Source organism: Macaca mulatta, chromosome 1, assembly GCF_049350105.2.
Source record: "Macaca mulatta isolate MMU2019108-1 chromosome 1, T2T-MMU8v2.0, whole genome shotgun sequence".
NCBI lineage: Eukaryota > Metazoa > Chordata > Mammalia > Primates > Cercopithecidae > Macaca > Macaca mulatta.
In genome coordinates, this window is record NC_133406.1 from 117,563,398 (window position 1) to 117,579,074 (window position 15,677).

General features: G+C 46.7%; 1 non-coding gene across 1 annotated transcript; it reads left to right on the forward strand.

Annotated features, from left to right (window-relative positions):
- Positions 1-3,126: 3,126 nt before the first annotated feature.
- Positions 3,127-3,198, forward strand: TRNAE-UUC (transfer RNA glutamic acid (anticodon UUC)). The gene has a single exon. It is a non-coding gene; the product is annotated as a tRNA-Glu (tRNA).
- Positions 3,199-15,677: the final 12,479 nt, after the last annotated feature.

Sequence of the window (15,677 nt, forward strand, 5' to 3'; positions counted from 1 at the left end):
AGTCATAATGACTCCCAGACCCAACATGTGGGACAAACCCTGGATTTTTCTCTTCAGTTTAATCTCTCCAGGGAAAATTGAGGAAAGAAATCTCTCTACTATTTGAACTTCATCAAAAGACTAATATGTTAATATTTTGACCGTCAATATTTCCTTAATCTAGTCTACTTCTTAAATAGCTAATACATCAAAGCATGTTAACTTAGGAAATTGGAATCTCCCTAACAATATTGACTGCAAGCATTATTAATCTTTTTATATCACATTTCCTTCAAGTGCTTTATACATCTTCAAGCAGACAAATAATAGTATTATAATGATTATACGACCGATCATTACTCTTTTGCCAAAAAAAAAAAAAAAAAACAGCAACAAAAGACTAACTCAGTATACCAACCTTTGTTTCTTCATTATCTCTACCTTGATTCTGTCCTTTCATTTCCTCTTTCTTCTAATTCTACTTCTGCTTCTTTTTTCCTCCCTGGATTTGAACTTTACTTACCTAAGCTATCAGTTAGGTTACCTTCTCAGACACTAAGGCAGCAGTTTGAGGTTGAGAATTGAAGATTTAGGATTAGAGAAAAGAAACATGAATGAATTTCTGATGTTTTATTATAGGGGTTTGTAATGCAGGTAGAAAGACCTTTTTCAGAGTTAAGAGTTTGATCCGACAAATGAGCTATTTTGATATTTATAACTTTGTCTAGTAAAAGTTTCCTATAAAAACATTTGCTTTGGATGTCTTTGTTAGCTTTTAGTCAACACTTGAAAAAGCCACTTGCAAGTTTCTAAGTCTTTCTGGATACTCTTTTCAGTTATCCTCTGGGCAGTTGGTAGGGAGAGGCATTGGTAGTTCAGTGGTAGACTTCCTGCCTCCCATGTGGGAGACCTGGGTTCATAATCCTGGACAATGCAATAGGTGTTTTTAACTTCACTGTGACTTTTTACCCATCTTCCCAGAAAAATTATACTGCATAACCTAATAGTGCATTTAGGGGCTTGGCCACCACAAGGTAAAATGACGACAACACTTACCAAAGTAGTGGCAAAGACATTCAGGAGACTAACCCAGGACCCATGCAGCTGAGCTGTTGGACTCAACAAACCACTTAGCAAAGTGGCAAGCACGGAGTGTTTCTTGTGAGTCACTGCAGTTTTCATATTGGTACCTGTTACTTTCATCTATTCTCTGGGCAGATCCCTGCAAACCCAAAGAACCATCAGGTTTCTGATTCGCGTGCTGGACCTTGGCCTTACCGCTGAGCCACTATGGAGAGGATCGAGAAATGAAACTCCAGGAAGGAGAGAAGCTGCGGGCGGGCAGTCACCTCAGAGGTCCAAGAGGCCTCAGTGGCCCAAAGAAAGGTGTGTGGGGAGCAGCGGAGACTGGTCCTTGCACAGAGGTAGCCAGTGGACCCTCGGGGCTCTACCCCAGACACCGTGAACTGAATTTGCTAACATCGTCAGCCACCTTGGCCTCCACGTGTTTTGTGGGCCCATTGATGTTCTGCGAGGGATTCCGTGTGTCTGGCAATGTGTGTCAACACGTGTTTGCCTGAAATTTGGCCGGGCACAGTGGCTCACGCCTGTAATCCCAGCAGTTTTTAAGGCCTAGGCGGAAGGATCACTTGAGTTCAAGAGTTCAAGACCAGCCTGGCTAATATGGTGAAATCCCGTCTCTACAAAAAATACAAAAATTAGCTGCATGTGTTGGCATGCACCTGCTATTCCAGCTACTTGGAAGGCTGAGGCAGGAGAATCGCTTGAACCGGGGAGGCAGAGGTTGCAGTGAGCCAAGATCGCACTACTGCACTCCAGCCTGAGCGACAGAGCGAGACTCCGTCAAAACAAACAAACAAACAAACAAACCAAAAAAACACGGAGCGGAAGAAGGCAGAGGTGCTGATGGGACAACCAGAGCTCCCAGGAGGCTTGCTGTAGAGGCAGTGGCCAGATCCTGAGAAATGAGATTTTTTAAAATTATGTAGCAGAATGGGGAGAGAGAAACGGAGAAGCACATGAAAGAGAGAAAAGCACGATAATTTGCAGACATCAAAGAATAAAGCATAGGAAATAGTATGAGTGTTTTTACATTTAAAAAATATAAGAAGTACAATGGTTGTCAGCAGGCCTTGTGGTCGTGTAGTGGTTAATACTTGTAGTTGTGGTTCCCACAACCTGGGTTCTAATCTGAGTCACAGCAGTGTTTTCTATCCTGTGATTGTGGCTAATAGACCTGTCCTTTCCTTCGCCTTTAATCCTAGCAGCCTCCAGAGAGCAGAGTAAACTGCTGGCCTGGAAGGGCGCCAGCTTCTGAAGTTTAGCCCACAGTGCATAAACTAGGGGGTGGCCTGGCCAAAAGGAAAGCTTGGACATGCCCTTTGTCTCACAATTGAGCAGAAAAAATTCTCATAGGTGAAGATGCCGCCTCTTAAGGGTCTTTTGTCTGTAGCTTTCACTGATGAAATAATGCGATTATAGTCTTTTCTGGTAGAGAAAACGGCTGTATCAGTGGAATTTTTTTAAAACACAAAATGAGAATGGGCATTTAATGAGTTTACAATAAAATCTAAACTATTTGTCATGTTCTACACCAGCTTGCCTCCATTCCCCATCAGCTGATTTTTATGAGAACAGTAAATTATTTCTATTATTATGATTTTTGAGATGTAGTCTTGTTCTATCACCCAGGTTTGAGTGCCATGGCTCAATCTCGGCTCTCTGCAACCTCCGTCTCCCAGGTTCAAGCAATGAGAACAGTAAATAAACTACAGTTCACAGAAAGTGCACAAATCTTTAGTGCAATTCGTTTAATTTTGATAAATGTAATCACCACCCAGCTCAAGTTATAGAAAATTGCCATCATTTGAGAAAGGCCTGTTAGAGCCCCTTTTCAGGCAATTCCCACCCTGCGTCCTCTTAATCACTATTCTGATGTCTATTCCCATAGGTTACAATCGCCTGTTCTTAAAGTTCAAATGAGTGAATGTACATACCTTTTGTAGAAAGGTCTTGTGAGATGACTCCAGGAGCAAAGAGCGACCCTCACAAGGCCCAAGTCCTCCCAGAGCACAGGGAAATTCTATCCTCAGACCGAAGAAGGGAGAGAATGCACATTTTTGTGTCTCCCTGGTGGTCTAGTGGCTAGGATTCGGCGCTTTCACCGCCGCGGCCCGGGTTCGATTCCCGGTCAGGGAACTGTTTTGCACTGGCCGCCCTCCCGCAGGAATCTCTTTACCAGGCTGTCAGCCGGCCTGCTCCAAGGGCCAGATGCAGAATAGTCTCCGCAGGGAGGGGCAATCCCGGGCGAAGGGGGGCAGGTCCTGGTGTACCACCTCTCACGTTTATCTCCTTGTCTGTCATCCGCAGAAGCGGCTTTAGGAGAGCGACTGAGCGTCTCGCTCGGGTGTACACAGCCGTGCAGAGGTGCCAGCCCCCGTGGAGCTGCACCCAATAAGCCCATCCTCTTTGCCGTCGCCGTCCCGGAGGCGCCTATCGGGCTGAGCTGCAAATAACTAAGAGAGAGGCCAAACCAAGTCATGGCGTTTGTGCGTGCCCTGGACATGGGCACCGGCCAGTCAGCGCAGCCTCCTCACCTCCCTTAGCAGCTAAAGTGCTCGTTAGGCCGTCGGAAGAGGTGACTGGAGGCGATGCCCGCGAAGTTGGGAGTTGGGTGAGCGGCAGGTGAGGTCCTCGAGGGCGGTCCCGTTTGCTGTTTGAGCGGCAGAGGGAGGCCGCGTTCGCTGAGCCAACGAAGACAGCAGGTGGAGTAGGCACAAATGGAAAGCTGTTGCCGGTGCCCTAAGCGGAATGCAGGTGTAAAAATCAGCACTAGGACGTCGAAGCGATGGTACCATAGTCAAATCCCACAGTGTCTACACTCTACCAAGCACTTACGCACACTCCCCATTTTCCATTCAGTACCCTAAGAGGGGTTCAGAAGAACCCCGCGTCCACCTTAAGCTCAGGGGAGAGCGGGAGCCAGGGAGGTGAAGTGCACAGACTGGGGCAGAGGCGTCGGGCAGAACCGCGGGGATGAGAGGGCGCGGTGGTTGCGGGGCGGGAGCCGCTGCTGAAAGGCGGCCTGGGTTGTGGTGTGGGGTGACTGTCGGTGGAATCTTTGGCGGAGAGTGGTTTGGAAGAATGGCGAGGGGCGGCAGTGGGGAGGGTGACCCTGAGCGTTCGGCCAGGGCGAGGAGGCTGTGCTGTCCCTGCAGGGCATGCGCTCAATCCCACTTACCTGGCAGGGTAGAGACCGCGGTCACGAAGGGGGTTCTCCCAGAATGAAGGTTCTTCATCGCACTCTGGAGTTGTTGATCCCTGTGATTTCCTCAATGTGGGAAACTGTTTGTACTAGAAGAGGGCTGCGCTCTTTACTTAACATAATGGAGTTCAAGACTGACATCACCTCACGCCCACCCGAAAACATTTACATGGCTTCCTCACGCCCACCCGAAAACATTTACGTGGCTTCCTTGTCACTTTTTTTTCTGTCCTAAAGTCGCCTTATCCTCACACCCCCTCATTTTTTTCTTCCGTACTCAAGAGTGTCTCTCTCTCTCATTAAAAGCTCCACCAAATATTTGAAGTATCTCAACCAGAAAGACTCCAATAAATACATTATTTCATTCGTGGAAGCTACAGACCAGCTAGGTTGAGAGTTGCTTGATATTTTCTGCTAAACGGTGAGACATAGAGAACTTGGAAGATTTCTCTTTGGGCCGTTGTTTGTGTACTATTATTGGGTTTCCTTCTTTTCCCCAGACAGTATGGCGCTGTGGGGCCAGCGGTAAACCCTGCTTTCTGGCTTTCTGGCTGCAGATAAAGGCCGCAGCTGGTGCAGGAATTAAAGCAAACCAAAAGACACGTGGGTTCGCCCCAGTGGGTCCAAGATAGAGTCTGACTGTACCAGGATTCGGATTAGAACAGAGGTTGCTGCAGGCACAAGGCAGGGTACTAACCACTATAGAATCCCAATGCGCCCCACACCTCCTGCCCGTCGTCTTCCTTCCCCACCCCTCTTTTATTTATTTGTGTATTTTTTTGAGAGACAGAATTTTGCTTTGTCGCCCAGGCTGGAGGGCACTGGCGCGATCTCGGCTCACTGCTACCTCCGCCTCTCAGGTTCAAGCGATTCTCCCGCCTCAGCCTCCCGAGTAGCTGGGACTACAAGCGTGCGCACCACTCCCAGCTAACTTTTGTATTTTTAGTAGACACGGACTTTCACCATGTTGGCCCGGCTGGTCTCAAACTCCTGACTTCAAGTGAGTGATCCGCCCACCTCGGCCTCCCAAAGTGTTGGGATTACAGGCTTGAGCCACCGCGCCCTGTCCCCCGATTTTTTTTTTTTAATGTAAAAACATTTATGCGATTTTTACTTCTTTATTCCTGGGCAGCTACAGGTTCTTGTGATTTTCTCTCACGTCTTCTCCTCTCCATTCTGATACATCTCCCATCTTCTCTGCATCCAGCCGGCGCCCTCTGCACGGGCAGCCTGGGCTGTCCCATTGTCTCGTCCTGGTCTCCCCTGCTTCTCCCTCCTCCTTTTCACGTTTTCCTTTTTGACTCGCCTGCCTCTTTCCAGCTCCCGCCCCACGCACTCCGTCTACTGAAGCCGAGTTGAGTGAGGGGAGAAGCGGAGCAAAGGATTGCCTGAAGGCGGCGCAAAAAACCAGAAAGAGCTACCAGGAGAGCCGTCGGGTCGGTCAGCTTTCCTTGGGCCTTACTAGGCTCAGGTTGGGGTCGCAGATCCAGGCATTTCCAGAGGCCCTGGCTTCTGAAGCAGGAGAGGGTCAACGCAGGGTGAAGGCCATTCGACCGCCCTCTGGTTTCAGAGTCACGCAATGCACACGTTTCCAACGTGCAGCAACACGATTAGTCGACTCGGCCTCAGCGTCTCCGGTTTTCCGAAGCTTTGTAGTCTGCACACTTTTCCTGCAGAAAGCGAATGGCAACCCCTAGAGTTTAGTGATTGCTTAATTTATGTTGAGACGAAGACGACCAAGCGAGATTGTCTCTGTGGTGCAATGGGTTAGCGCATTCGACTGTTAACCAGGAAGTTGGTGGTTCGAGCTCACCCAGGGATGTGCTTTTAAATGTTGGTAGTTGTGGTTAGGCGCGGTGGCTTCCGTAGATTAATCCCAACACTTTCAGAAGCCTACGTAGGGGAAGCCTCACCTGAGGTCAGAAGTTCAAGACCAGTGAGAATCTCCTCTCATTTAAAAGATGAAAAAAGAAAAAAGTTGCAGGCCTATGACCGTATTTGAAAGTGAGAGACTGTTCCCTTGTGTCTTGTGCATCCCATGAGGACACAAAGCAGAAGGTCCCCCTCCAAGCCTCCTGGAAAAAAAGATCCCTCCAGAACAAACTAGGTTGTATGTATGGGAACCTGAAAGTATATGAAGAAAGAAACTTCAAAAATTCTGCCTTGCTTTCCACAAAAATTAACCCATCACAGTCTGCCTTCAAGTGGTGTCGTACCTCTTCACATTACTCCTCTCTGCATTTATGCTATTGTCATGCATTTTACTTTACACGTGTTATAAACCTTACAATCCATCTTTATTACTTTTGTTTAAAGAGTCTGATGTGTTTTCATTTGTTTGTTTTTGTTGTTTTTAAGACTAGTCTCGCTCTATCGGACAGGCTGGAGTGCAGTGGCACAATCTTGGCACACTGCAACCTCTGCTTCCTGGGTTCAAGCAATTCTTCCGACTCAGTCTCCTAAGTAGCAGAGATTACAGGCGTGAGCCACCACACCCGACTAATTTTTGTATTTTTAGTAGAGAGGGGGGTTCACCATATTGGCCAAGCTGGTCTCAAACTCCTGACCTCAAGTGATCCGCCTGCCTCCGCCTCCCGAAGTGCTGGGATTACAGGCATGAGCCACCATGCCTGGCTAAAAGTCAGATGTTAAAATTATGTTATTTGCCTACGTAGATGTCATTTCTAGCGGTGTTTCTTTTTTTTCTTTTCCATCCTGATTTTCATCCGATGTCAGTTTCATTCTGCCTGGAGGACTCATTTAACTTTTTGTTTTCTTTTATTTCTTTTTGTAGTGTAGGCTCATGGTAGTGAATTTTCAGCTTTTGTAGAATTTCACATTGACTTTTTCCCCTCAGTGCTTTTAAGATGTTGTTCCACTGCTTTCTCACTTGAATCCTAGCCACTAGGCCACCAGGGAAGTGCCAGCAAGCATTTTTCATTCCTGTTGCCTTCCGAAGGTTTCTCCAAAAGGTGAACCTGCCCGCAGTGCTCACGAAGGCTGCCAAATGCACAAGTCAAAACTGATCTAGACGCTCTGAAGTCCGCTGTGCTCCCTGAGGAGTGCGGAGCCACTAGAATCGCAAGCAGCTTCAGACAGGAGCCAATGAGGCCATTAAAACCCTCAACAGAGGCATCTGTGAGTTCACTGTGGTGGCTGCAGACACCACGTTGCTAGAGAACATTCTGCACCTCCCACTGCTGTGTGAAGACGAGAATGTGCTGGGTCTGCCTGGAATGTTTGTGCACTCCAGGCAGGCCCTGGGGCGGGCCTGTGGGGTCTCCAGTCCTGTCATCACCTGTTCTGTCACCATCAAAGAAGGCTGATTCAGTCCATTCAGCACTCCATTGAAAGGCTCCTAGTCTAAACCTGTGGCGTCTAAACCTGTGGCCTCTGCTGCACAATCTCTGCTGACTCCTCCCCCTGAGGTTATTTTCAGCTGCTTTCTATTGTTATAAAATATTATAGTACTAAATCTGGTTTCTGAGGTTTTGTACAGTTTTTGTTCTGTTTTACAGGGTTGTTTTCCCACTTCTCCCTGCCCACCCTCTCTCTGCCATCCTTCTCCTCTTATCCTCTCCATTGAAAAATGAAGAAATGTTCAGAACAGAGAAGTACAGTGGTGGCACCATCAAAGGCAAGAAGGGCCAGGAGACCCTGATGGGAGCAGGGATACAGACCTGGTTCTAGCTTCCAGTCACTAACTTTCGACTGTGTGCAGGGTACAGTGGAAGTAAACACCACCCACTATATACCCCTGTGCCTGGCATACAGAATCATTCATACATGCTAAAATGATCGAGGGGTTTCCTTTGCTTCTAGGGGACTATGGATCATATTGGGAGGAAGCATGTCTTCTGTGAGGTTGTTTCATTTATGTCCAAGTGTCATTTACTAATGTCGCCCTGTTGTTTGCTTTTGTAAGATGTTGTATGTTCTTCCTCCACCTGACAATTGTGCCCCTGATGGCGGCCGGGCAGCAGCATACCAAACAGATGTGATGCAGGATTTCAGAGGCGGGTGAGTGAGACATGGGTCAGTGGACTCAGGTCTTGAAAGAGTCCGGAGTGGCAAGGGCAAAGAACATGAACTGGTGCTGGAATGAAGGATTCTGGGAAGATTGTGGAGACCTGGCTGGTAGCTACAGCAGAGATGATGGAATCCAAGGAAACATATTCTCTCTGGTGAATTGAGATTTCTTCAGTAGTCCCAGCTCTGATAGCCCTTACCCCTGTTTCCTGCCACAGTGTGGGTCATGTGTATTCTTTATCACATGAGGGGAGTGCTGATTCATGTGTCATTTATTTTGTGAGCATCCTAATAAATATATTCATATTCCAATTTAATGAAAAAAACTGATCTAGAGATGCCCCATTTCGAGGTGACAGCATGGCTGTGGAGAGATGGCCACAGGAGCCAGCACAGTGGACCAGGTTGCTGGGAGAAGGCAAAAGAGGAGGCACCCAAGCTGAGGCACCAAGCGCTCAGCCCCTGGGACCACCAACAGCAGGCCTGAGAGACATGCAGGAAACCAGACAGCCTGGATGAAATTTCTTTCAAGTATGGCCCGTGGTCCCTGACAGAACACCATAGGTTTCCTCTAAAACCTTTCGCATCTGCACTGTTTCCATCTTAGTTGGAACTCTTTGTTCTCATCCTTGCAATACACAGAGAAAAAAAAATCATAGACTTTGTTTGTTTTAAGATAGGGTCTTGCTCTGTCACCCAGGCTGGAGTACATAGCGTGATCATGGCTCACTGCTGCCTCAAACACCCGGGCTCAAGTAATTCTCCCACCTCAGCCTCTGGACTGGCTAGGACCACAGGGGCACCACCACGGAGACAGGGTTTTACCATTTTGCCCAGAATGGCCTCAAACTCCTGAGCTCAAGGGATCAGCCTGCCTAGGCTTCCCAAAGTGCTGGGACTACAGCATAAGCCACCTTGCCCAGCCAACCAGAGTTCTTTTTGATTCCGATATTTTGCTCAGACTCCACATCAAGGTAGGAATTCGTGTTTTCAAGTAGAGACGTTGCTCTACACAATCCTCTCCTTTCTGATCACTGAATTAGAGCAAATGACTGTCCTGAAGAAGGTACCCTTGGGAGAGTGGGTTGGCCTGTCTTTCCACCCTTTCTTGGCTCTGCCCTCACCTTCAAGCCTCTTTCTGGCCTCTGCTCAAGGTCCAGAGACATGCTAAGACTCTCTGTGTGGCTCCTCTGGAAGAGTCAGGAACCCCACACTTCCTGTTCAGTCCGCAGAGAAGCTTCAAGCCGCACGCTTTTGGGTATGACAGGATCCCACAAGGCACAGATACTCAGTGGCCCACGAAGTGAGTTTGTGGGTCTCCAGATACCTGCAGCCCTTTCTGCTCCTGTAGGGTAAAGGGCAATTGCCCTTTTTTTTCTATCCAGGAAGGACCCCAAAGTGTTCTGAGTCAGAAAGACGGTGAATCCTCTCTTCCGGGTCAGTGGAGAGGGAGAGAAAGAGATTTCAGAGGGAAGAAAGCAGAAAAAGATGCCACAAAATTGCCTAATCAAAAGTTCCCATGATGCCTGCCTCATCTGGAACTGGGCTCCCAGTCTCTAGTGAGGGAGACACAGTCCAGTCCAGTCTCAGTCTCCAGGCTGAACCAAAGCAGAACAAAGCTGGACACTGCAGCCTGGCATCCAGCGAACATTCAGTCACTTTCCCCAGCGTGGGAGCATTCGAACCTCGGATGTGAAGGAAACATGGTAACCGCTGCAGTAAGAAAAGCAACTGCTGGAGAAAATGGCACTTTCTTCCCCAAATTTGTTTCTACACTCATGTCTAAAGAACACCTTAGGAACAACATTAACATCTTTCAGCAAAAGGAAATTCTGCCTGTTGACCTTTTGCTGTGAAACAAACTTGAAAACTTCACAGACACTGCCTTTCTCTGAAAACTGCCCTTACCTCTTTGTTACAATTCACTTCAAGACCTGTTGAGCACTAACATTAAAAAGGCAAATAAAATGTTTCAAGTGTTATGAAAGAATGCAATAAAACTGCCCTTAAAAAAAAAAATCTCAGGATGGAGGTGGAGATCCTGTGATCATGAAATCTGAATAGGCTGCTCCTATGTCCTTCACTGGTGATGGCTCTGAAACCCTTGTGTTTTATAAAACTCGTGGCCTGCTCTTCCAACCAATTCAATGCAGGCCAAGAAGCACAGTTTGGCCTGGGCTGGATGTTCTATATTTTCAAACAGTCAAATGCCTTGAGACACAGGCTTTGCTACAGTACCTGCTAAAACTTCAACGTGTGAATAAATATAGCTTAAATGGAGTCATATAGACTAAGCGAGAGTGGCAGTGAAGGATGCCTTTTGGAAGATTCAAGGTGTTGAGGCCAAAGGGCTGGAAAGGAAAGAACGTGTGGGTCAGGCCCCTCTGCCTGGGGGAAGGGCAGGCAGGGAGGGTCCTATGGTTCCTGGCAGGACCTGAAGCATAATCTCCTGAGCCAAGAGCCCTGATGGCCAGCACCAGGGAAAAAGCCCCCGAGGCGCAGTCAGCAGCCCTGCAGGGGCGGGTCCACACTCCTGTGTGGCGTGGAGCACTCAGGGCTCCAACACTCAAAACCCACCAGCTCCTGAAGCTTCTGGGAGCCAGAGATTGTCAGCTGGGAAATTTCCCAAACACGGGCACTCAGTTCCTGGAAACCCTGCATGAGATGCGGCATGCCGAAGCCAGATTGGGGGTCCCTAGGGTCTTGGCTTCGGGGCTAGGCACGGAACTATAAATGAAGGTTCAGCCTGTCTGCCTGAGGGATTGTGTTTCCTGGTGTCTTTTTCATTCAAATTTTGAAAAGCAGTTGAATTTTTTATATTGGAAACTCTAGTAGTTAAAAACAGCAAATGGTAACATTTTCAGGAATGTGTCTTGTGCCAGGAGCTGGGAGGGGTTTGTGTAGTGGAGTGATGACATGTTCGCCTCACATGTGAAAGGTCCCCGGTTTGAAATCGGGGGGCAACACCCTTGCTTTCCTGAAGGTTGGAAATACGTAGGTGATTCTAAAGAAATATGAAAGGAATGCCATTGCTAATCAACAAACCTGCTCAAAGCGAACCTCATTCCTTGTCCTGCTAGTCAGAGTGGTGAGGAGGGAAGAGCACATTTGCCACCCGGCAGTCATTTCAGCAAGGGAGGTTGAGGGCGACACAACAATGTGAAGTTTTAGATCAGGAAATCTCACAAAGTTCTCTTTATTCTCTTCCAATGCCGGAATTTCTCCATGGGCTGACAATGTGATTACATCTCTGAAAGCTCAGGAGTTATTTCCTGGGGGTCCTGCTTGGCTGCCCTCCATCTCGGAGCACAGATGTGGAACAGGTTGATTTGTCTGAGAAAACCAATCAGAAGCTGCATCTGGATCTCAAGCCAAGGATATGGAGTCAATATTCCATATTCACACCAAATAAGAACAGATAGATAGATAGATAGATAGATAGATAGATAGATAGATAGATGATAGATAGATAGATAGATAGATAATGTTTTTTCTTTTGTTCTTGTTGTTTTTTGTTGTTGTTGGGTTTTTTTTTTTTTTTTTTTTTTTGAGATGGAATCTCGCTGTTGCCCAAGCTACAGTGCAGTGGCGTCATCTCGACTCACTGCATCCTCCACCTCCCCGGTTGAAGTGATTCTCCTGCCTCAGCCTCCCAAGTAGCTGGGATTACAGGTGTGCACAACACGCTCAGCTAATTTTTGTATTTTTACGAGAGACGGGGGTTTCACCATGTTGATCAGTCTGGTCTTGAACTCCATACCTCCGGTGATCCACCCACTTCAGCCTCACAAACACTGGGATTACAAACGTGAGCCACTGTGCCCCACAAAAGTAATATTTTTAGACTGGGCTCTGCAGCTCACACCTGTAATCACAGCATTTTGGGAGATGGAGGTGGGCGGATCGTCTGAGGTCAAGAGTTTGACACCACCCTGGATAACATGGTGAAACGCCATCTTTACTAAAACTACAAAAATTAGCCTGGCCTGGTGGCATGTGCCTGTAATCCCAGCTACTCCAGAGGCTGAGGCAGGAGAATCGCTTAAGCCCAGGAGGGAGAGGTTGCAGTGAACAAACGTTCCAGGCAGACCCAGCACATTCTTGTCTTCACACAGCAGTGGGAGGTGCAGAATGTTCTCTAGCAACGTGGTGTCTGCAGCCACCACAGTGAACTCACAGATGCCTCTGTTGAGGGTTTTGATGGCCTCATTGGCTCCTGTCTGAAGCTGCTTGCGGTTCCAGTGGCTCCGCACTCCTCAGGGAGCACAGCAGACTTCAGAGCCTCTAGATCAGTTTTGACTTGTGCATCTGCCAGGCTTCGTGAGCATTGCAGGCAGGTTCACCTTTTGGAGAAACTTTGGAAGGCAAGAGGAATGAAAAATGCTTGCTGGCACTTTCCTGGTGATCTAGTGGCTAGGATTCAGCTTAGCGCCGCAGCCCAGGTTCGATTCCCAGTCAGGGAATATGTGTTTTGTAAGGTCTCCAAAAGCAGGCGGTCTTCCCCCTTCTTACTGGAACTTGCAATGTGCCCCAAGGCCCAGATGCAGAAGAGTTTTTGTAGTCTTGGGTTACAGAAAACTCTGGTGAAGAAGGGGAGTTAATGGCGACCCTCTGCCTGTTTCTCATGCTCCCAACCGAAAACCTTGTTACCTATCATTTCTCCCTTGGGCACCCTAGCACTCCTGTTCTTTTCATATCTCCATTGCTCACACATCAGTACTGACGTCAGAGGTCGACTAAGCAGCTTGCTGAAGGTTATACAGCCATGCATTGATCCATATCTGGGTGGGGCTCCTGCCTTATTTGCTGAGCTACCATTACTGACAGAATGAGTTCTGCGTCTGGCAATGGCTGCTTGCTGCTTTCAGAGTAACTCTCCCACAGATAACGACTATAAATTAGAAACATATATTTTATATATATATATATATATTTATATTTGAAAGTGCTGGAAGACTGAACAAAAGCAGGCAGACATGTGGAAGAACGGCATGTAGTGAGTTTCCCATTTTGCAAACTTTCGGCAGAGAGCTGTTAACCGAAAAACCACACAATTTGTGAGGTTACAGAGGAGAATTTATTTCTTATAAAGAGTTACAGCGTGTAAGGTGGTCCTCCTGACAGGCTGGGAAACGCAGGAAGCCCAGAAGCAGGCACTTTGAGGGAGGGAGGGGCAAGACAGGAATTTAAGTTGAATGGGTTGGCCTAATATACATATTCAACAAATTATATGAGGATTCATGAATATTTATGAAGGGGTTCCTAATGCATGCTTATTGAACAAACATTCAGGTGACATACAACCTTGTTCACCTTGTTATGGATACTTAGCATTTTAATGCATTACAGTTAGGCCCTATACACAAAGGTCTTTTCAGGACACAAAGGCACTCAAAGGCAGAGATACTGTAAAACTGACAGAACCAGTCCATGGTTGCTGGTCTTCTCATCAGAAGAAAGTTACTGAAATCAGTCTCTTGTCAGTCAAGGCTGTAGTTATGGCTTGTGGAACAGCGGGGTTCAGTATCTGGTGAGGGGTGAGCAGCAAGTGCTTCAACACTCCCTATTTTCAAGGCCAGTGCTTGTTTAGCTGCTAGAAAAAAAACCTTGTGGCAGTTAGAACATAGTTTATTCTTTGCATGTAGGGGGGTGTGTGAGTTAACCCTTGCCTGGCATGGTGTCTTATTTATCATTTGGTGTCTTATTGCCATAAAGAGTCTGTTCTGTCAGCGTTATGATCTCTGTGATAACATTAATATCGGTCAGTTTTGTCTAAACTGCAAAAGGCTGGGAATATAATGAGGCTTGTCTGGCCTCCTGTTCCTTCTTGGCCTGGGACTCAGTTTTTAAGGTTTTCCTAGGGTCCCGTTGGCCAACAGGGGGTCCATTTAGTCAGTTGGGGGACTTAGGGTTTTATTTTTAGTTTATAGAACAAACTTTGCTCCACCTTACTTGGGTTAGCTAAATTACAATACAAAACCTAGGTTAAAGGAACAGAGGAGAAAGTTTAGACAACCACAGCAGTTGGAACATCAAGGGGTTAGGTGGAGTCTCAGAAAAGAAACAGCACAGTAGGGTGACTACAGCTAACAACAGTATATTGTACATTTCAAAGGAGCTGAGAAGAGAGAATTTGAAATGTTTCCAACACAGAGAAATGATAAAATGTTTGAGATGATGGATATCCTGAACATCCTGATTTGATCATTACACATTTTAGGCATGTATCAAAATATTGTATGTACTCCCATAAATACGTATAAATTATTTTGTATTAATTAGAATATAAAAAATAGTAATAATAAGCAAAGAGGGCAGGAGAGAACTTTTGGAGGTGGCAAATCTTTTTTTTTTTTTAGATGGAGTCCCCCTTTGTTGCCCAGCTTGGAGTGCAGTGGTGCAATCTCAGCTCACTGCAACCTCTGTCTCCCAGGTTCAAGTGATTCTCATGTCTCAGTCTCCAGAGTAGTTGAAATTACTGGTGCGTGCCACCGTGCTGACCAATTTTTGTATTTTTGGTAGAGATGGTGTTTCACCATGTTGGGCAGGCTGGTATCAAACTCCTGACCTCAAGTGATCCACCAGCCTTGGCCTCCCAAAGTGCTGGGATTATAGGTGTGAGCGACCGCACCCAGCTGAATAGTTTTATTGTATACATTGTGGTGGTGATTTAATGGGTCTTTAATTATTTTTCAAACTCAGCAAGTTGTGCTTATTACATATGTACAGCTTTTAGTATATCAAGCATACATCAATAAATTGTTTCAAGAAAAAAGTAAAGGGCCAGGCATGGTGGCTCACGCCTGTAATCCCAGCACTCTGGCAGGCCGAATTGGGCAGATCACAAGGTCATGAGATCAAAACCATCCTGACTAACACAGTGAAACCCAGTCTCTACTAAAAATACAAAAAATTTGCCAGGCGTGGTGGCAGGTGCATGCAGTCCCAGCTACCGGGAAGCTGAGGCAGGAGAATTGCTTGATCCGGGAGGCAGAGGTTGCAGTGAGCCAAGATCGTGCCACTGCACTCCAGCCTGGGTGAGAGAGCAAGACTCCTGTAGAAAGAAAGAAAGAAGGAAGAAAGGAAGGAAGGAAACATTTTTTCCAAAAATGTTTAGTTTGATCAGAATGCAGGATATTGAGCAAGATAACTAGCATATCCACTTCAAAAACTTAGCAACAAGAACAAAGAAATGGAGGGACAGTTCTAGGTAACTAAAGTGCAATTGAGGAACTTTACTTGGAACCTGGGGAAGCAACATTAGTACCACAAGTCAATTCTCTCTCTCTCTCTTAAGTAAATATATACACACATACATATATATATTACACATGTATATAATATATATAATACACACACACACACACACACACACAGTTTATGC